Below are 22,602 nucleotides of genomic sequence, written 5' to 3'. Positions count from 1 at the left end.
TTATGTGTTACCGTTTTTTATCTTTCAGAAAAAAAAAAGGGAAAATAAAACCGGTGTTGGACGGGCAGCCCGAGGACGGTCTGCGTTTTGCTAAGGGGAATGTGACGCCCTGGGCAAGCCAGGGGTCACAGGTCACAACACCACCACACACCCCACATTCCCTGCAGGAACACCAAGGTCAGAACGCAAATCCTTGTTGCCTTCCTCCAGGGGCTGATGTTCACACCAGGGGGTGGGCCAGGCGGTTGGCTCCGCCCACCGAGGAGTTCACAGCCCTGGAGGCGGGAAAACCAGGCAGTTGAGTGGAGAGTTCAGTGGAGAGTTAAGAGTGAAGTGGTAGAGGAGCAAGAGAAAGGAGTAAAGAGTAGAAGAAAAGTGACAGATTGAAAGCCTGAAGTTGGTCCGGGTGTGTGCCCCGGACTGAGACAGCAAGGTTGGCAGACGGCGGTGACCGTCTGCAGGAGAGGCTACTCGGAGGTTGCTGAAAGGACCGTGGACGGGTGGTGGCCCGGCGGTACCGGAGCGGTATACGAAGAGAAGCCAGCACCAGTGGCAGGGGCCTTTCGGATCCCAGCAAGGCTAGGAGTCGCCGTGAATTTGCCAAATCCGTCAGTGAAGGGGACCTCTGGGTCTCCCAACAACCAAGTCCCGATTGAAGGCAACAGTCCGACCGTTAAGGAGAAACACCGCCACCGCCGGGGCACCAGTTTCTCAGGGCCAGCGCCTGCGGGCAAGAGAGGGGCTCCTCCGGCTCATATCCAAGCTGGGGAGCGGGTTACCGGTGGGAACCCATCGCTACCAAAGAACCGTACTTAGGTGCAGGGAAGTGACCGTCACCGCTAACTGCAGGGAACATCAGCACCGTAGCCATCCGAGGGACCCGTCCAACCAGCCGTTTGTTTACCGTGAACTGTGTCATTATCCTTTGGCTGAGTGAGTACCTCCGTGCCGTGCGGCACAGCGCTGCCCCTGCGTCCCTGCACCTCCACAGGCCCCATAACCCGCCTGTCCACCATCCTGACCTCCCCATCATCGGGCCCCGGGACTACCAAAACCCCTACCCACGGAGGGGCAAACCAACATCTGGCTGCTCCATATCACCACTCCCAGGATCCCCGTCCAGAGCAGCGGTGGTGTCCACACCATCATCACAACCGTGGGTGGCGTCACGGACAATAAACTATCCCAAAAACCAAACCCCTTTCACTCACGGGCGAGGAGCGCCGCTCGAGTCCCCGGGATCCGGCCCATCGCTCGAGCCACCGAGCAGCAGCAGGCCGCAGCAGCAGCGGCAGCCGGACCCGAGCAGTGGGAGAGCGCAGCGTCCCCTCCTCCGCCCGCGACACATGTGTAGCACCCACCGGGCAAGGGGTTAACGTTTACTCGTCACCGGGCCCGTGATGTCGGGTTTGGGGGATGTCACGGTTGGCCCTGCCCGGCTTCGTGGCCTCGAGGCATACAATAAAAGGGGGGGATGATGAAGGATGAAGAAGAATGATCGAAATAGTTTGTCTTGTGACGCCACCTGCAGTACGCGGCCAGAGATTAGCAGCTGCTGTTACTGTCCTCTGGGGCAGATGGTTGCAGCAGCAAAGATGGTTCTGCTCCCGACAGGTGGAGCGAGCCCCGGGGAGGATGATGAGGGGAGTAGTGGCCGTTGGCGCCGAAGCACGGGGCGACGGTGACGGCAAGGACAGGCAGACACAGTCTCTGTGGTTTCAAGGTTTCTTTACTCACAGTCCCGGTTGCCGCTCCCGGAGTACCGGTCTTCGCCGTTCTGGGCCCCAGTCGATCCCGAGCAATTCGAGGTCATCGCCGGTTTTCCCACTGTGAGTCCTTTCTGGTCGGGGTCCCTCCAATCCCGATGTGTGTGGAATATAGAACAGGCTGCGGGTGTTTCCTGCACTCTCCGCAGACCCTGGAATCCCGTGTAGCTGTAGAGAACCCGGGCTGAGCTACCTGCTCCAAGCCGAGGGTCCTATGGCGCTCCCAGAAGTGTGAGGTAAAAGAAGATTGGACCGAGGTCCCAACTGTGTCCCCCACCTCAAGCTGTGTCCAGGGTTGACTGGCTAAGTGTGAAGATGCTCCTTCTCTTTATCCCAAGTGGTACCCGCCCCCCAAGTGGTTGTCCTAGTGACCGGGAAAGTCCCATGCTTTGTGATGGCCACCCCTCTATCTACCACAGGCCAACCCCCTGCTGTGAAAGCACCTCACTGTGTGTGATTTGTGAATGTGAGAAACACCAGCGATTAACCTCTCCTTACCCAGGATGAGCACTACATCTTAAGTGAGATGCAGTACCCTGTGGCAAATGAAGCCTCAGGGGCGCCACACATGCACTTCTTACAAGAGGAATCATGTGATGGTCATGCTCGTTCTGTAAGAAGCATCATGTGATGGTAATGCACATCCTATGTGAAGCATCATGTGATGGTAATGCACGTTCTACCAGAGGCATCATGTCATGGTCATACACTTCATGTAAGAGGCATCATGTGATGGTCATGTACTTTCTACAAAAATCACCATGTGATGGTCATGCACATTCTACGGGAAGCATAATGTGATGGTCATGCACGGTCTACAAGAAGCATCATGTGATGATCATGCACATTCTATGAGAATCATCATTTGGTGGTAATGCACATCCTGTGAGAAGCATCACGTGATGATCATGCACGTTTTGTAAGAGGCACACCATGTGATGGCCAAGCAGTCCCTATGAGAAGCATCATGTGATGGTCATGCATGTTCTACGACAAGCATCAGGTGATGGTCATGCAGATCCTATAGCCTGCTTTACACGCTGCAATGTGTCAATGTGTCTTACAATGTGTCGGCGGGGTCACGTCGTAAGTGACGCACATCTGGCATTGTAAGTTACATTGCAGTGTGTGACAGGTACGTGCGATTGCGATTGAACGGTAAAACGTTCATCTCATACGCATCGCACCTTTCTCTAGAATTGCACGTCAGATTGTTCATCGTACCCGGGGTAGCACACATCGCAGTGAGTGACACCCCGGGAACGATGAACAGATCTTACCAGCGTCCTGCAGCTCCCGGCCGGTAATGCGGAAGGAAGGAGGTGGGCGGGATGTTTACGTCCCGCTCAGCTCCGCCCCTCCGCTTCTATTGGCCGGCTGCCGCGTGACGTCGATGTGACGCCGAACGTCCCTCCCACTCCAGGAAGTGGACGTTCGCCGCCCACATCGAGGTCATATGGAAGGTAAGTACGTGTGACGGGGGTTAATTGTTTGTGCGGCACGTTCAACAAATTGAACGTGCCACACATACGATGGGGCGTTGCAAATCGCATACGATATCGTATGCGAAATTGCAACGTGTAAAGCAGGCTTATCAGAAGCATCATGTGATGGTCATGTGTGGCGCCCCTGAGGCTTCCGTCGCCACAGGTCATTACACCCCATCTGCGGTGTGATGCCCCATTCTGGGAGAGGAAGAGAGTGAACTCCGGTCCCCTGGTAAATTCACACTACACCCATTGTTAGGGACACACAGGACCAGGGAAAGTGGCAGGCAACCCTCCCATGCTGCATGCTGAGAGGGGCTGTAAGACCCATCCCTGCTCCCATAGGGTGGTAGCCTAGCAACTGGGGAGGTGGGAGGAGCCATCTGAGAGTAGATAGAGAAGGGAAGGTCAAGTTTAGTTAGTTCGCTCAGGGAGTGGGAGAGTGAGGAGTGAGCATGTAGGACGAGAAGAGAAGAAAGGGTCGCAGGGCCGCGGGTAGTCCTGTAAGGTACCACGAGCAGTCCTTGTTGGGTACCGCTGCCGAGGGCCCAGAGGCGCTACGGGTAGCTGCAGGCTGCGGTGGCCCGTTCCACAGTGACATCGGTGGAGTGATCAGCTGCGACAGGGGACGGTCCCTAGAAACTGGAGGAGTGAAAAGACAGTCTCCAGACAGTAAAAACCGAGGCCCAGGGAATTGCAAGCTCCCAGGGCCAGAACCCAGAGCAGACCTTCAGAAAAGGGGTAATCAGCCGACAGGTGACCCCCCAGCCTGGAGGCTGTAATGGAGGCCAAGCCAAGTCCATCTACCTAAGGCAAGGCTAGTGAAGACAGCAGAAAAAGAGACACTAAAGAGAGGGAACCGGATTTCACGCTCTGAATCATCCAGAACTGACGGAGGTCCCTGACAGTGGTCCCAGCAGTCTGAGGGTCCCTGCAACTGTGACGGAAACTGTGAGTAAAAGAACTGGAACTGCACCTTTGGACTCGTCTCTGTTATTCCATCTGCATAGACACTTACAAGCACCAACTGTGCCCCGGGCATTGCTCCACCTGTGGGGAGCAGTACTACCATTGCTGTCATAACATCATCCCGGAGGCCTCACACAGCAGCGGCGGCTTAGTAGCCGCATACCACAGGTGGCGTCACGAACACAACCATTAACAAGCAAGCCACATATTCTACTGACACCCACCAGGGCCACGGAGCCGGGCCCAGCCACCACTGACTACCACCGGACTAGTCCGGCCCGGCACCGGGTGCCCCATAGCCCTGGGGTGGGCGAGTCAACTTTTGGCGTCACGAACAGGATTTCGTGCCCGGTCACACCGGGTACTGTGCGCCTGAGGAACTGTGTACTTTGCCGAGAAACCGCCGCCATTAGCGCTGCTGAAAGCGGGAAGAAGGGGGGCGTGCAAGAAGAAAGGGCGCGAAGAGAAGCCCCGCCCCCTTGTCCAAGAAAAGCGCGCGAAGCGGTGCCCGCCATAGAAAACGGAAGAAAAGGAAGTGGTGACCAAATAAGCTGGCCGACTGGCCGAAAGAGTTTAAAAACCAGACCAGAAGAAACGAAAATGTACCTTATAGCAAGCGGAGCGGTGCCGGCCATGATGGGCTGGGCGCCAGTCTGGCGCCAGCTGCTCGTGCAGCCCCCGGCCCCGCCTCCAAGAAGAGAAAGGGTGCAGCCGAGTGGCGTGGTCGAGCACCCGAGCAGTGTCCCAGGCAGCCTTCTCCAGGACGGTAGCATGGCGGAGGAGCTGCAGCGGAGTGCACCAGGAGCCGGCAGAGAGGATTGCAAGCTGGACCTGCTCCAGGAAGAAGTGCGAGCTCTGGCCCGGAGGCTGCGCAGCATGGAGGCGGACCAGCGGAGAGAGACGCCGAGGGTGCCGGAGGATCTGGAACGGTGGATGGATGCCGCGGAGCAAGTGCAGGGTGAGCAACCAGAGACCCCGTCCAGTCCGGACCCAGGGCCCCGCCATGAACCCCCGCTTAGCCCCTTCACCGACCCTCTGGCCTTTCCGGTCTGCCCTGCGGACGCCCGGTGGGGCACCGGAGGCCTGCCTGAGACCCCCGCGGACGGAGCTTGGGGTGGGATGACCCCCGAACCGCTAGTGGGCCCCCTGCCGAGTCCCCCTGTGAACCTCCTGGGAATGGCATCCCCGGGAGTGAACTGGGACGCAGCGCCCATAGAGACCAGGGGACTGCAGCGGCCGCTGCGCCCCAAGGAAACTCCCCTGGCCAATGAGCTGACGTGCCAGAGGCTGGTGGCCGAGTACCAGCGGGAGCGGGAACTCCGGGAGAAGAAAAGAAGGGCCCGAGAAGTCGCAAATCTGGCCTCTAAGGAGGAAGTCAGGAAGGCCCTGAAAGGGACCGAGTGCCCAGTACGACGGGGCACCATAGTTGATTTTCGGCAAAAAGATGGCTGGGGCTTCATCCGGGAGCCTGGTCTGGGCAAGGATGTATTTGTGGCCCGGAGAGACATTGAGGAGCACCTGCCCAGAGGCCATCCAGGACGCGATGCCAAGCTGGGGGATGTGGTGGAGTATGCCCGGCTGATGGGAGACCGTGGGTGGTATGCGCTGCATGTGCGTATTATGCAGGAAGAAGCGGCCCCGGAGGAACCGGAGTGGCGCCGCGCCATGCCATCTCGCAGTGATTCCCCTGCCAGCAGCAGCCGCAGCCCTCCAGACAGACAGACCCAGGCCGCAGAACATTGCAGCGGGCCTACAACAGTTACCCAGGAGACACAGACCAAGATCTCCATGGCGCGTGTGATGCAGGGCGCCCGGCCAAAGCAGGGCCCCAGAGACCACAGCAATAGCCTCCTGCAGACAAGCAGCCCCCTGCAGCAGCGCCGGGCAACGCTTACAGGCAGCCCCCACTCCAATCCAGGCTGCGGGACGGCGCAGAAGGTCAGGGACCAGTGCTCAAGGGACCCAGACGATGATCTCATCAGCGTACCTGCTGCCAGGAGCCATGCCGGAGTGGGATCCTGACATCTATCCTAGAGAGTAAGGAAGATGAAGAGCTGCCAAACTGTACATAGCCCCTTGTTCTTTTTGAAGAAGTCCCTCGTGTTTTGCCCCTGATTCTTTTCGAAGATGACACCCTTTCCTACTGTACTGCCCCTGATGCTTTTTGAAGACGTCACCCCCCCCCATGTTATGTGCTACCGGGCCACTGAACTGGAATGTGGGCCCCGGTGAATGTTTAGGTGTCCTGTCATACCAGGCCACTGGACTTAGTGGCTGGTGTGTGGTGTATGTGTTTTATGTCCTACCAGGCCATTGGACTTAATGGCTGGTATGTTGTTGATCTGTCTGATGCAACCAGGCCATTGGACTTAATGGCTGGTCGAAGATGTTACTTTGTTTGTTTGAAACGAACTGACGGGCTACTGGACTTGTAGTAGCCAAAAATGTAATTAGTTGCACCCGTTGTGCCCCCTACCAGAATTATGGGGGATTTGCCCGAACCGTGCAATGGACTGGAAGTGCACACTTAGAGTTTTCTTTATAAGAAGTTTGCAACGTTCATGATATGTGCCTCCCATAAAGGGAAGAAATGTTTTGCTGTTTTATGTTATTGCATACCAAAAATGTTTTGCAGTTCTCCCATTTGTTTTTGTTGTTTTTCAGCCCGAGGACGTGCTGGGATTTGCTGTGGGGGAGTGTGGCGCCCCTGAGGCTTCCGTCGCCACAGGTCATTACACCCCATCTGCGGTGTGATGCCCCATTCTGGGAGAGGAAGAGAGTGAACTCCGGTCCCCTGGTAAATTCACACTACACCCATTGTTAGGGACACACAGGACCAGGGAAAGTGGCAGGCAACCCTCCCATGCTGCATGCTGAGAGGGGCTGTAAGACCCATCCCTGCTCCCATAGGGTGGTAGCCTAGCAACTGGGGAGGTGGGAGGAGCCATCTGAGAGTAGATAGAGAAGGGAAGGTCAAGTTTAGTTAGTTCGCTCAGGGAGTGGGAGAGTGAGGAGTGAGCATGTAGGACGAGAAGAGAAGAAAGGGTCGCAGGGCCGCGGGTAGTCCTGTAAGGTACCACGAGCAGTCCTTGTTGGGTACCGCTGCCGAGGGCCCAGAGGCGCTACGGGTAGCTGCAGGCTGCGGTGGCCCGTTCCACAGTGACATCGGTGGAGTGATCAGCTGCGACAGGGGACGGTCCCTAGAAACTGGAGGAGTGAAAAGACAGTCTCCAGACAGTAAAAACCGAGGCCCAGGGAATTGCAAGCTCCCAGGGCCAGAACCCAGAGCAGACCTTCAGAAAAGGGGTAATCAGCCGACAGGTGACCCCCCAGCCTGGAGGCTGTAATGGAGGCCAAGCCAAGTCCATCTACCTAAGGCAAGGCTAGTGAAGACAGCAGAAAAAGAGACACTAAAGAGAGGGAACCGGATTTCACGCTCTGAATCATCCAGAACTGACGGAGGTCCCTGACAGTGGTCCCAGCAGTCTGAGGGTCCCTGCAACTGTGACGGAAACTGTGAGTAAAAGAACTGGAACTGCACCTTTGGACTCGTCTCTGTTATTCCATCTGCATAGACACTTACAAGCACCAACTGTGCCCCGGGCATTGCTCCACCTGTGGGGAGCAGTACTACCATTGCTGTCATAACATCATCCCGGAGGCCTCACACAGCAGCGGCGGCTTAGTAGCCGCATACCACAGGTGGCGTCACGAACACAACCATTAACAAGCAAGCCACATATTCTACTGACACCCACCAGGGCCACGGAGCCGGGCCCAGCCACCACTGACTACCACCGGACTAGTCCGGCCCGGCACCGGGTGCCCCATAGCCCTGGGGTGGGCGAGTCACATGCAAGTCCTATGAGAGAATTATGTGATGCTTCATGTGAAGCCACATAATCAAGAAGTACATTTTAATTAACCTTGGCAATATATTTTAAAAAAATGTATAGTCTGATCTCCGCAGCCAGCCATCAGTGTCCTCCCTGCACCTTCCTCTTGCTCCATCTAGGGGTTTTCCTCTACCTGTTGTCTCCATGTGATAGTGCAATCGCACATTGAGCAGGTCTCACTGCAGGATTCTTATGACATGCGCACGCTCCTCACCCATTTATGGGACAGCACACGCACCCTAAAGTTTCCGAGAAGAAGTGAAGGGTGGACCCAGCACCACAATCCAGTATATTAAAATATCAAAAATTTATTGGGTATTGAAAATCCAACGGATCCAAAACGTAAGAGAGGACGCATAAGCGCACCTTACGCGTTTCAGACAATAAATAAAAACAAGCCCTTAATCATAGGTGACTATACATACATTAGACACATTTCAAATACTCAAAGGCAGACTCCCAAATGAGCCACCAGAGGACAAGGAACGCCCATGCTCTTCGTTGGGGGCAGGCTGAAACAGATCAGCTGAAAATGTTGTTAATCAAATACTGCTAGCTAGCAAAAAATATGCATTCTTATATGCGCGCATATATACATATGTGTCCCAATGCGTGTAAATATCATATGAAAAAATATATATGTAAAAAAAAAAATTATGGAATAAAAATAATTATAGTGAGAACCACATATGGACACTCATAGTCTGCCTTTGAGTATTTGAAATGTGTCTAATGTATATATAGTCACCTATGACTAAGGACTTGTTTTTATTTATTGTCCGAAATGCGTAAGGTGCGCTTATGCATCCTCTCTCAAGTTTTGGATCCGTTGGATTTTCAATACCCAATAAATTTTTATTTTAATATACTGGATTGTGGTGCTGGGTCCACCTTTCACTTCTCCTCAGCTACACCATGAGCACCTGCAAGTCCTGGAGCGCAGTTGCCTATGGTAAGCTGAAGTCTCATTACTTTTTTCTTACTGACCCTAAAGTTTCCCCAGCCTATGGCTGGGAGTCATTATGTATTTAAGGCATCTTCCAAAGTGGGGAGGTTCCCGAGCAACTAGGTTCCTTGTTTGTCTAGCTCCCGTTAGTTTCTCTCCAGTACTGACTCCAGCCTGCTCCGACTCCGTCACGCTAGTTTTCACTATCGACTTGTGTTTGCTCTGACTCCACACTGCCAGCTTTCAGTACCTGTTCCTGCTTGTGCTCCAACTCTGTCCTGTCTGCTCTCCTGTTCCTGCGTCCCTTACCCTTGGGTCAGCTGCTGCAGTAGTGGGGACTGCACTGGAGTGGTTCCTGGTGTCTATTGACAGCCCAGTCCGCCCTCGCTATCAGTGGCCCTGGATAAGATCTGATAGGCACTTAGTTACGCCCCTGCAGGGTAAGCCCGCTCATGGCACTGTCCACACCCAACAGCATGACACAGTTCTATATAACAATCCCTTAGGGTCCAGATGGGGATACATTAGCGTGGCACGTATTGCCGGATAATCAATTCATTCCTCATCTACCCTTGTACATAGGCAAAAAATACAGTATAACAGTCTGGGCTTATCATATTTCTCAGCAAAGCAGATTGTGACACCAGGTGAAGCGAGTGACAGGAGACACTTTAATACCATTAAAGGTGCAGACTTTCCAGGATTATCGGAGGAGTCAGCTCCCAGCCTTCTGATTATCTCTGATGTTTCCAATGGTTTGATTGACAGCACAAATCCACAATGGCGCCTCCCTGTCTACAAAGAGATGGCATTCATCTCAGGTCACACTTATCTGTAAGTTTATATACAGAGAACTTTGTAAACTTTCTGAACACCCCATAGTGTCACACTCTGACCACCTCAGACCATCTCCTCTATATCTAGACTCATTTCTTCAGTTTAATTTAACATTAACTGTGATCTCATATGTTAAATAAGACCGATCATAAATTGCAGTTTTTATTCTTTTTTTTCATGTTTTAAGAATCTGACGTTTTTCTTTTTGTCCCTGTACCTCTCTGTTCCTGAGATATAGCCACCACTTCTATATACAATGAAAGGAGCGATACTGAGCATGTGCAACTACTAGTATACAGAGTGCATGGAGTGATACTGAGCATGTGTGACTATTACTCTTATACACAGTGAAAAGAGCGATACTGAGCATGTGCGACTACTACTATACAGAGTAAATGGAGTGATACTGAGCATGTGCGACTACTACTATACAGAGTGAATGGAGTGATACTGAGCATGTGCGACTACTACTATACAGAGTGAATGGAGTGATATTGAGCTTGTGTGACTACTACTATACAGAGTGAATGGAGTGATACTGAGCATGTGCGACTACTACTATACAGAGTGAATGGAGCGATACTGAGAATGTGCGACTACTACTATACAGAGTGAATGGAGTGATACTGAGCATGTGCGACTACTACTATACAGAGTGAATGGAGTGATACTGAGCACTATCCCTACCTGATTATCCTGACTTGATTGATTGATTGGTTTTCGGTGGTTCTAGTTGTGGACTTTTCCTTCCTCTAAGGCTGGAGTCACACTTGCGATTGGAAAATAGGACCGATTCTCATGCTAGAAAGTAGCATGAGCTCTGTCCGAGTGTTGATCCATGTGCAATGCAACTGCAATGCGATTCTGTGATTTTTCTCATGATTGTAGTCCATGTGCAATCCGTGTGTGATCCGTTTTTATTCTCAGCAGCTATGTCATCTGCCATTCAGCTCTGCTACATGGCCGCTGATGTGGCGCCCCTGAGGCTTCCGTCGCCACAGAGATATTGCCCCTCAGCCAGAGGTGTGGTATCCCATCCCGGGTAAGAATGGGGTCAACTTCCGGTTCACAGATAAAACTTGCACACACCAATTGGTAGGCATACACCGGGTCAGGGATAGTGGCAGTAACCCCCATAGATGTTTAGCTCATGGGGCCGTAAGTCCCATTCATTGGTCCCAATGGTGTGGGTGGGGCCTAGCCAGGGTGTGTGTGGGAGGAGTCAGAAAGAGTGAGCAGAGGAACAAGTCAGTCAGTTCCAGAAGGGAAGGAGTGAAGGAGGTTCCTGGTGGAGATCCTGGGGTCTTGATAGGCCCAGGTGACACCGACAGAAGAGATTCCAGGGTCACGGAAGGGCAATTGTCCCGTGACCTGTTCCACTAGGAAGATCGGGTGGAGGGATCAGGCTGCAAATCAGGGACGGTCCCTAGACTGAGGGAAGAAAGACATTTCCTTAAAGTGAAAAGGCCTGGGAGATTGTTGCAGGCGCCCAGGGCCACAACCCGCCACAGATCACCGGTGAAGGGGACAAGATACGACTGAGGTCAGTCAGCCACCTTTGTACAGGCCCTGTGGTGAAGGCGCAAGACAATCCAAAAACAGTTGAGCGCTGGGAGACAGCCAGAGAAAGGACACATAGAGAGGTGAACCGGGACTGACCCTTGACCTATTCGGGATCGGCGGAGGTCCCTGACAGTGGATCCTGGCATTCCGTGGGTAACCGGTCAACTGCAGCACTGAGACTGAACAGTGAGTAAAACATCTTAACTGCAAGCCCTGTGTCATCTGGTTTATCCTGCACCTCATCCACAAACACCATAGACTTTACCAAGCACCAAAGGTTGCCCCGGGGTACCCGCTCTAACTGTGAAGAGCAAGAAACACCTCAGCTGCCATAACATAAGCCCCGGAGGTCCCTTCCAGCAGCTGCAGCTCTATAGCTGTAAATTACCACAGGTGGCATCACGAATATTCATATAAATATTGTCATCACCTCCCCAATATCGCCACATTTTGTATTGACTCCGCCAGGGTCACTGAATCGGGCCCCGCCACCGCTGACTACCCCGGACTAGTCCGGCCCGACACCGAGTCACCTAAGGCCCTGGGGTGGGCGAGTCACTGACAGCAGACACAGAAAGAGCCGCGCGATCAGAATGAAGTCGGATGAACTTCACCCGACTTCATTGTCATCCCGCGGCCCTGTCTGTGTGTCATGGCCTGATTTTCGATCACCGGTGAAGGTCTCACCGGTGACCGCAAATCCCCTGAGTGATTTAAGTGATCTGCGCTATCAGCGGTGCCGTCACTGAGGTTACCCGCGGCCACAGCTGAAGTCCTACAGCTGAGATCTGTGGCCGCAGGTAACCTGAGTGACGTCATCGCTGATAGTGCGACTCACTTCAGTTGCTGCGGGGAGCTCACAGAGAGCGGTCGTGGTCTATGACCGCTCTCTGTCAGCTTCTGAAGTAGCAGAGCTGAAAGCATCGTGGGACCTCTTGGGATTACGTCGGACCCGGAGGGGTATTTGGGGACTTGAATAAAGTGGTGAAAGAGGGTGGATTTTTGGCATTTATTTCAAATAAAGGATTTTTTCGGGTGTATGTCTTTATTTACTTTATCTTACAGGTTAATCATGGAAGGTATCTCGGGGAGACGCCTGCCATGATTAATCTAAGACTTAGTGGCAGCTATGGGCTGCTGCCATTAACTCCTTATTACCTCGATTGCCACTGCACCAAGGCAATTCGGTATGAGCCGGGTACAGTCCCGGGACTGTCGCATCTAATGGATGCGGCAATTCCGGGCGGCTGCTGGCTGATATTTTTAGGGTGGGGGCTCCCCATAACGTGGCGCTCCCCATCCTGACAATACCAGCCTCCTGCTGTATGGCTTTACCCTGGCTGGTATGAAAATTGGTGGGGACCGCATGACGTTTTTGTTATTATTTATTTATTTAATTTACTGCACGATATAGACCTGCCCACCGGCAGCTGTGATTGGTTGCAGTGAGACAGCTGTCACTCAACGTGGGGGCGTGTCTGACTGCAACCAATCATAGGCGCCGGTGGGCAGGGAAAGCAGTGAATACGTGATGGAATAATGAGCGGCTGGCTTTTTTAAAATAGGAAAAGCCACCGGAGCTTTGTGACAGCCGTGCAGCGCCGCGCCGGTGATCGTGGATCGGTGAGTATGAGAGAGGTGGTGGGAGAGACCGACAGAGAGAGAATAGAGACCGAGAGGGAGAGACCGACTGACAGAGATAGAGATTGACCGACATCGACAGACCTCACTCATTTCCAGTGTTTTCTGCAACATGCGATGAACGTATTTAGAAAAATGCATGTCACTAGGATGGTGTGTGCCGTCCGTGTGACATCCGTTTTTTTTCACGCACCAATAGACTTGCATTGGAGTGACTCGCACGAGAAACTCTACAAAACGCAGCATGCTGCAATTTTTTTCTCAGTCCAATTTGGACTGAGAAAAAAATAGCAGATCGGAGCTGCCTCATTGATTAACATTGGTCCGAGAGCAATCGCAAGTGTGAAGCCGGCCTAAATGAAAGTTATATTATATCTCTCACATTAGTCCAGGTTACCTATGAGTAAGGATCAAATTTGTTAGATCCGAAACATGTGAGGTTTCCTAGAATTTTAATATATCTGTCTATGGATTTTAATATGTGATCCGATAAAAGTTAAATTTTAATTTATTATGAAGCCTTTTTTTCCTGGTGCTGGATTCTTGTCTAATGGTGTCTGAAGCTACTTACCTCCGGTAAGTCCAAGCCCTGGTTGTTTCCGTGCATCAGGAACTGAGGAGTATTATGGATATGACGGTAGGTTGAAATGTAAAATTATTTTTTGTCTACTGAGCATGTGCGACTACTACTATACAGAGTGAATGGAGTGATACTGAGCATGTGTGACTACTACTATACAAAGTGAATGTAGCGATACTGAGCATGTGCGACTACTACTATACAGAGTGAATGGAGTGATACTGAGCATGTGTGACTTATACTATACAGAGTGAATGGAGTGATACTGAGCATGTGTGACTACTATACACAGTGAATGGAGCGATACTGAGCATGTGCGACTACTACTCCTATACACAGTGAATGTAGCGATACTGAGCATGTGCAACTACTACTATACAGTGAATGGAGTGATACTGAGCATGTGTGACTACTACTATCCAGAGTGAATTGAGTGATACTGAGCATTACACATGACTCAGGTGGTCGCCCAGAAGTCCCACATCAACAAGAAAGACCCTCTAACGCGCGTTTCGCGGAACAATAGATGTTATGGCTTCTTCAGGGAAGGTGTCTTTCTTGTTGATGTGGGACTTCTGGGCGACCACCTGAGTTATGTGTAAGTCTTAGGGTTCTTTACTTTTGGCTGACTTATTTATTGCCTCTTAGATACACTCAGTCTGACACTGGTCAGCTGTACTGAATCGGATGCTTTAAAATTCAAATTCCTTTTTGGAATTCATAGTGACTAGAGGCTCCTTCATTGTCAGCTATATTTTATTACATTTAGACAGAGATCCCTACTTTGGACTTCACACTGCTCTTGCTTTGTTTGCTTGGCCCCCCCATTAACATGTGGGTCTTCAGCCATTATAACATCTAGCACCATTATATTGTAATTGCAAATTTTGAATTTTTTATATATCTTTGTATTTAATAAAATTGTTATATTTTTATAATCAGCCTTTAAACGCTCCTTTATTGTTTTCTTTCAAGTTCATTATGGAGGGGCATATGATATAGTATGAGATGTGCATTAGTCAATTATTTATATGTCTATTAGTTGTATGTAGGATGTGAGGACAGAAATAGGAGAGAGGTTATGTATAGCATTTAGAAGGTGGGACAAGAGAGTTAAGCGGGCTTTACACGCTACGACATCGCTAATGCGAACTCGTTGGGGTCACGGAATTCGTGACGCACATCCGGCCGCATTAGCGATGCCGTTGCGTGTGACACCGATAAGCGATTTTGCATCGTTGCAAAAACGTGCAAAATCGCTAATCGGCGACACGGGGGTCCATTCTCAAATCTCGTTACTGCAGCAGTAACGAGGTTGTTCCTCGTTCCTGCGGCAGCACACATCGCTGCGTGTGACGCCGCAGGAACGAGGAAGCTCCCCTTACCTGCCTCCCGGCCGCTATGCGGAAGGAAGGAGGTGGGCGGGATGTTACGTCCCGCTCATCTCCGCCCCTGCGCTGCTATTGGGCGGCGGTTCAGTGACGTTTCAGTGACGTCGCTGTGACGCCGCACGGACCGCCCCCTTAGAAAGGAGGCGGTTCGCCGGTCACAGCGACATCGCCGGACAGGTAAGTATGTGTGACGGCTGCGAGCGATGTTGTGCGGCACGGGCAGCGATATGCCCGTGTCGCGCAACAGATGGGGGCGGGTACCCACTCTAGCGATATCGGGACCGATATCGCAGTGTGTAAAGTAGCCTTTAGGTTAGTAAGTTATGATGATAAGCTTGTCTGAAGAGATGTGTTTTTAATGTACGCTTAAAAATTTGGGGGCTGGATATTAGTCGCATTCTTTGGGGTAGTGCATTCCAGAAAACTGGCGCGGCACGAGAAAAGTCTTGGAGATAGAGGTGTGAGGTTCGTATTACGGAGGATATTAGTCTAAGATCATTTGCGGAGCGGAGGGGATGGGTAGGATGATAGACAGAGATGAGGGATGAGATATATAAGCATATAATTGAGCATGTGCGACCACCATTCTTTTACACAGTGAATACAGTGATATTGAGCATGTGTGACCACCATTCCTATATACAGTGAATGGAGAGATACTGAGCATGTGTAACTACTACTCCTATACACAGTGAATGGAGTGTAAATGAACACGTGTGACCACCTCCTATACACAGTGACTGGAGCAGTATTGAGCGTGTGTGACCACCTCCTATATACAGTGACTGGAGCCGTATTGAGCGTGTGTGACCACTATATACAGTGACTGGAACAGTACTTAGCATGAATTGAAGTAAAGCATGGACACCGGGCCGTATGGGTGCACGCTTCTTTGCCAAGAAAACTCCGTATACGGGTGTGACTTTGGATGGGGTGCGTGACATTTACTGGTCTCTTCATGCTGGTGCCTATCAGCCCACTGCTGGTCCTCATTGAAGATGAAATAGTAACCCAAGCAATAATTGAGATTACTTGACAAACAAACTTGTTAAGTTTATTCTTCACACCGTTATGACAAACATGGCCTCACTCCTCACGGTTTTGGTTCTACTGTTTTTGGGGAACTCTTTCTCGATTTGTCTCCCACTATGTTGAAACTTGTCCTCAAGCTGCTGGGTCTGTGTCTCTGTTCTACCCTCTTCCTCACACTGTTGTCCGCTTCTTGGCCCCAATGACTCTCTAGTCGCAGAACTTTCTAAGTCCACTGGAGCGAGCCGTAGGCACTGGACCTCTCGAGGTTAACTCAGGATTCCCTCACCAGTCCCAGCATCGAGGCCACGTCTTCTCTTACTCTAACCATATCCAGAACTGGCAACCTACGAGGCCTGCACTACCATCCATCCCACTGGTCCACCTCTATCTCAACCTAATCCTGTCCTAGCTGAAATCTAATCTTCCAATTCTCCAGCCCGCCCACCTGGTGGCACCCGCTGGTAAACAGCCCTGACTCTGCTACATCAAGAACATACACTCCAATAGCAGCATTTACATGTTAACACACATTTATAACAATCAACATCCTATATGTTTGGTATAAAACACCTTTCACAGTACAGGTAGACAACATACAGCATAAAACAGCTTAGGGACCCGACCACCTCTACAGAGTGACCACCTGCTATAGACAGTGACTGGAGCAGTAGTGAGCATGAGTTACCACCACCTATGGATAGTCAATGAAGCAATAGTGAGTGTGTGTGACCACCTCCTATAGACAGTTAATGGAACGGTAGTGAGCATTTGTGACCTTCTCCTATAGACAGTGAATGGAACTGTACTGAGCATGTGTGACCACTTCCTTTAGAAAGTGAATGGAGCGGTACTAAGCATGTGTGACCACCTCCTATAGACAGTGACCGGAGCGGTACTGAGCATGTGCGACCATCTCCTGTAGAAAGTGAATGGATCGGTAGTGAATGTGTGTGACCACCTCCTATAAACAGTGACTGGAGCAGTAGTGAGCGTGTGTGACCCCCTCCTATAGACAGTGAATGGAGCGGTACTGAGCATGTCCGACCACCACCTATAGACAGTGAATGGAGCAGTAGTGAGCGTGTTCAACCACCACCTATAGACAGCGAATGGAGAAGTAGTGAGAGTGTGCGACCACCTCCTATAGACAGTGACTGAAGCAGTACTGAGTATGTGTGACCACCACTCCTGTGGTCGCACATGCTCAGTAAAGCTCCATTCAATCAGGGTCTTTAAGACCCCTGTTCTCATGATTGAAGTGGACTTAGAGGTAGATCCCTAGTAGTCATACATGAATCACTTACCTGTATATAGGTTAATGATATAGATATATGTGATATATATATATATATATATATATGTATATATATATATATATATATATATATATATATATATATAGTATATTGTCAAAGAGTGTAGTTTGGAGGTTGAATCCCTTGAGAATATTGTAGAAAAACTGAAGACTGGAAGTCTAATGACTGAATGACTGCCCATTTAAAGGGGTTCCTTAGCATTAGAAAAACACCCGTGCTTTCTTCCAAAAACAGTGCCTCCCCTGTGCATGACTGGTATTTCAGCTCAGCTCATATGAAGCGAATGTGAATTAGCTGCAATATCATGCACAACCTTTTTTCCGGTGTGGCGCTATTTAGAAGACAGCAGCCATGTTTTTCAAATTACGGACAATCCTTTAAACATTTAGACCATATAATTTACACGACCCGCGGTATTACATCTATTAGTGATTTTATTTTTATTTTTTTAAAGGGGAAATGCTCCATTAATTGTAGAAATAGTTTTTTAGCGGATGATGCTGTCCTTAACTTTGCTCCCCCCAAAAGAAAGTAAATTGTGTCTTTTAATTTAGCCATCTCTGTTTATCCAGGTTGCAGTTTGGATAATTAAACTTTAATCGTATCCTCTGCCAATATCCTGAAGCAGTGTAGGCTCAAGAAAAACAGTGTGAAGCAAAGCCTGGCCTCCCACTTCTCCTGATCCTCCTCCTCAGATGACTAAATTTACTGCCAGCGTGTTAGGACAGTTGTGCTGGGAATGTCCCTGGAAGAAGCCATTGCCTGACGTGAACTCTCAGTTTTGCTTTGGGCATGTATTATATATGTTCAGGATGTACGGTGGCTCATCCAGGAAGCCGATTGACTTGTCATGTCTGGATCTCCAAAGCCTCAATAATAGATCTTTTGTTTATCTTCTGTTGCTAAGATCATGAGACTTTATCTTGGTATTTTAAATGTTTTGGACCCTATTACCGCAGCGGTCACCCGGGGGGGGGGTTCTAATATCACGGATAATAAAGTTATCAGGGATATGAGAATTTCCCCTTTAAGAGTTAAATCTTCACCTGTGTCTGTCTAGGTAGAGCAGGAAGCTGGACACCAGCCAATTTTTTGCAAATTTCTGCAAAATCAAGACTGAAAATATTGGCCGATGGCGATTTTCTTGCCTGTACTCAGTCCTGCCATGTGTCATCCAGCATATGATATACTCAGGAAAATGTAATACGTCCATGTCCTGTACCCCAGACTCATCATTATCATTTATATTATACCATTTAGGACATAGTATAGTCATAATCAATCTACATAATACTGTAGAAAAGGGATCCCTACCCGGTGGCTCTCTAGCTATCAAACTACCACAACTCCTAGAATAGTATATACCCATATACCCATATCAATACTTCCAAAAGTCTAGGAATGCTGGCTGACAACCCATGTGAGGGCGTTAATGAGGCCTACATTGGTTGTCACAGATGTCCACAACATAAAAATTACAAGGCAGTCATGAGACTCTAGTGAAACACAATATACAGTGGGTGCGTAAAGTATTCAGACCCCTTTAAATTTTTCACTCTTTGTTTCATTGCAGCCATTTGGTAAATTAAAAAAAAGTTCATTTTTTTCTCATTAATGTGCACTCTGCTCCCCATCCCCCATCTAGACAGAAAAAACAGAAATGTAGACATTTTTGAAAATTTATTAAACAAGAAAAACTGAAATATCACATGGACATAAGTATTCAGATTCTTTGCTCACTCATATTTAAGTCTTATACTGTCCATTTCCTTGTGATCCTCCTTGAGATGGTTCTACTCCTTCATTTGAGTCCAGCCGTGTTTAATTAAACTGATAGGAATTGATTTGGAAAGGCGCACACCTGTCTATATAAGAGCTCACAGTGCATGTCAGAACAAATGATAATCATGAGGTCAAAGGAACTGCCCAAGGAGCTCAGAGACAGAATTGTGGCAAGGCACAGATCTGGCCAAGGTTACAAAAGAATTTCTGTAGTATTCAAGGCTCCTAAGAGCACAGTGGCCTCCATAATCCTTAAATGGAAGAAGTTTGGGACCACCAGAACTATTCCTAGACCTGGCCATGCAGCCAAACTGAGCAATCGTGGGAGAAGAGCCTTGGTGAGAGAGGTAAAGAAGAACCCCAAGATCACTGTGGCTGAGCTCCAGAGATGCAGTAGGGAGATAGCAGAAATTTCACAAAGTCAACTATCACTGCAGCCCTCCACCAGTCGGGCCTTTATGGCAGAATGGCCTGACGGAAGCCGCTCCTCAGTATAAGAAAGCCGCGGAGACACCATCACATGTTTCTCAACGCTGGCAGGAAACTAGCCAGGTCTTTCACCGGGAAGGAACAACCACGGGAAGGGCAGTCTCCAGTCAAGGAGACCACCTATACCAAACATGGTATCCATCCACAGACAGCCGTTTCGGGGTATTTGCCCCTCATCAGTGTGGAGTAGGAATCTGGCTAGTGGGGGCAATGCCTAGTAAACTAGCCAGATTCCTACTCCACACTGATGAGGGACAAATACCCCGAAACGGCTGTCTGTGGATGGATACCATGTTTGGTATAGGTGGTCTCCTTGACTGGAGACTGCCCTTCCCGTGGTTGTTCCTTCCCGGTGAAAGACCTGGCTAGTTTCCTGCCAGCGTTGAGAAACATGTGATGGTGTCTCCGCGGCTTTCTCATTTGCATACTTCCCAGGGGGCTTTGCTCTAGAATCACTGCGTTGAGAAACACGTGATGGTGTCTCCGCAGTGGATATGTTGATCTCCCTAAGGTCAACAATGCTTGCTTAAGTAGTCTTTTACTAGGCATTGCCCCCACTAGCCAGATTCCTACTCCACACTGATGAGGGGCATATACCCCGAAACGGCTGTCTGTGGATGGATACCATGTTTGGTATAGGTGGTCTCCTTGACTGGAGACTGCCCTTCCCGTGGTTGTTCCTTCCCGGTGAAAGACCTGGCTAGTTTCCTGCCAGCGTTGAGAAACATGTGATGGTGTCTCCGCGGCTTTCTCATTTGCATACTTCCCAGGGGGCTTTGCTCTAGAATCACTGCGTTGAGAAACACGTGATGGTGTCTCCGCAGTGGATATGTTGATCTCCCTAAGGTCAACAATGCTTGCTTAAGTGCTCCTCAGTATAAGACATATAAAAGCCCGCACAGAGTTTGCAAAAAAAAAAACAACATATGAAGGACTCCCCGACTATGAGAAATAAGATTCTCTGGTCTGATGAGATGAAGATAGAACTTTTTGGTGATAATTCTAAGCGGTATGTGTGAAGAAAACCAGGCACTGCTCATCACCTGCCCAATACCATCCCAACAATGAAACATGGTGGTGACAGCATCATGCTATAGGGTCAGGGACAGGATGACTGGTTGCAACTGAAGGAAAGGTGAATATGGCCATGTACAGAGATATCCTGGAAGAAAACCTCTTCCAGAGTGCTCTGGACGTTAAACTTGGCCGAAGGTTCACCTTCCAACAAAACAATGACCCTAAGCACACAGCTAAAATAAGTGGCTCCAGAACAACTGTGACTATTCTTGACCGGCCCAGCCAGAGCCCTGACCTAAACCCAATTGAGCATCTCTGTAGAGACCTGAAAATGGCGTCCACCAACATTCACCATCCAACCTGACGAAACTGGAGAGCATCAGCAAGGAAGAATGGCAGAGGATCCCCAAATCCAGGATCCCAAGAAGACCTATGGCTGTACTAGCTCAAAAGGGAGGGTGCTTCTACTCAATACTGAGCAAAGGGGCTGAACACTTATGACCATGTGATATTTCAGTTTTTCTTGTTTAATAAATTTGCAAAAATTTCTACATTTCACTTTTTTTTCTGCCAAGATGGGGGATGGGGTGCAAAGTGTACATTAATGAGAAAAAAAAATGAACTTTTGTGAAGTTACCAAATGACTGCTATGAAACAAAGAGTGAAAAATTTAAAGGGGTCTGAACACTTTCCGTACCCACTGTATATTGTTTTTTCACCAAGAGCATAGCAAAAAGGCAATGATGCTGCCATGGGACTGTTGGAGAAAGTGAGGGCTGCCCTAGTTGCTCTTTTTCTATAGGTTTGTAACAGCATGTGCAGTAGGCCCCTCCCCTGAGGAGCTACAAAACCCTGCAACATATTAAGGGCCCATTTTGTTCTTTGTTTTTGATCCTCCTGCTTCAATCTACGTGATGGCAATAGATATATTGTTTGACACCATGATTATAGAGTATATAACAAAAAGGCTATGATGCTGCCATGGGACCTTTGGATAAAGTGAGCGCTGCCCAGGTGGTTCTTTTCCTATAGGTTTGTAAGAACCTGTGCAGGAGGCCCCTCCCCTGAGGAGCTACTCTGTTAAAAAGTAATGAGATGTGTTTAATGAAAGAGGAAGCATTGGTGAAAAAGAAATGGCTCTCTTGGCATTGATGACAAAAACCAACAACATATTAAGGAGCCTTTGTTTTTGGTCTTCTACTCCAACAGATACATTACTTGTCACCAAGAACATGAGACTATGAGGTGGCCATGGAGGTCCTTGAAGAAAGTGAGCTCTGCCCTGGTTTCTCAGTTATTACTGGCTTATAAGAATTTCTGTAGGTAGCACCGCCCTGGAGGAGCCGCATTCTTAGAAGGCAATAACACAGAGGTTAATGAGAGTAAGTAGAGGGATAGCAAAAACGAAAAATATAAATCTAAAAATAAGAAGCGCTGATAGTGTAACACCAGATGACAAGTGCAGTATATACAGGAGATATACACTCACCTATTTTGGTTGTGAGAGTCACAATAACCACTGATAAGCATAAGATAATGGCGTCTGCTGCAGCCCCACGTGGATGAGCGTTCAAAATGGAGTAGAGAAGGGGTTAACGCCACGCATATCTTTCTTTTATTTCATTGGTCTACGCGTTTCGAGGTCGAAACCTCTTCCTCAGGACAAGTACATTTGTTGATGTACTGGTCCTGAGGAAGAGGTTTCGACCTCGAAACGCGTAGACCAATGAAATAAAAGAAATAAAAGAAAGATATTATTCATCAACATCTCTACAGTTTCATTTGGCTGATGTGCGGCGTTAACCCCTTCTCTACTCCATTAAAAACGAAAAATAGAAAGATTAAAAAGAGCACAAAAATAAGGGGATGATTTTGATCTAATTACACATT

This window comes from Anomaloglossus baeobatrachus, chromosome 12, assembly GCF_048569485.1.
Source record: "Anomaloglossus baeobatrachus isolate aAnoBae1 chromosome 12, aAnoBae1.hap1, whole genome shotgun sequence".
In the NCBI taxonomy this organism is placed as follows: Eukaryota; Metazoa; Chordata; class Amphibia; order Anura; family Aromobatidae; genus Anomaloglossus; species Anomaloglossus baeobatrachus.
The sequence above is the reverse complement of the archived record's forward strand: the minus strand, read 5'-3'. Positions refer to the sequence as shown.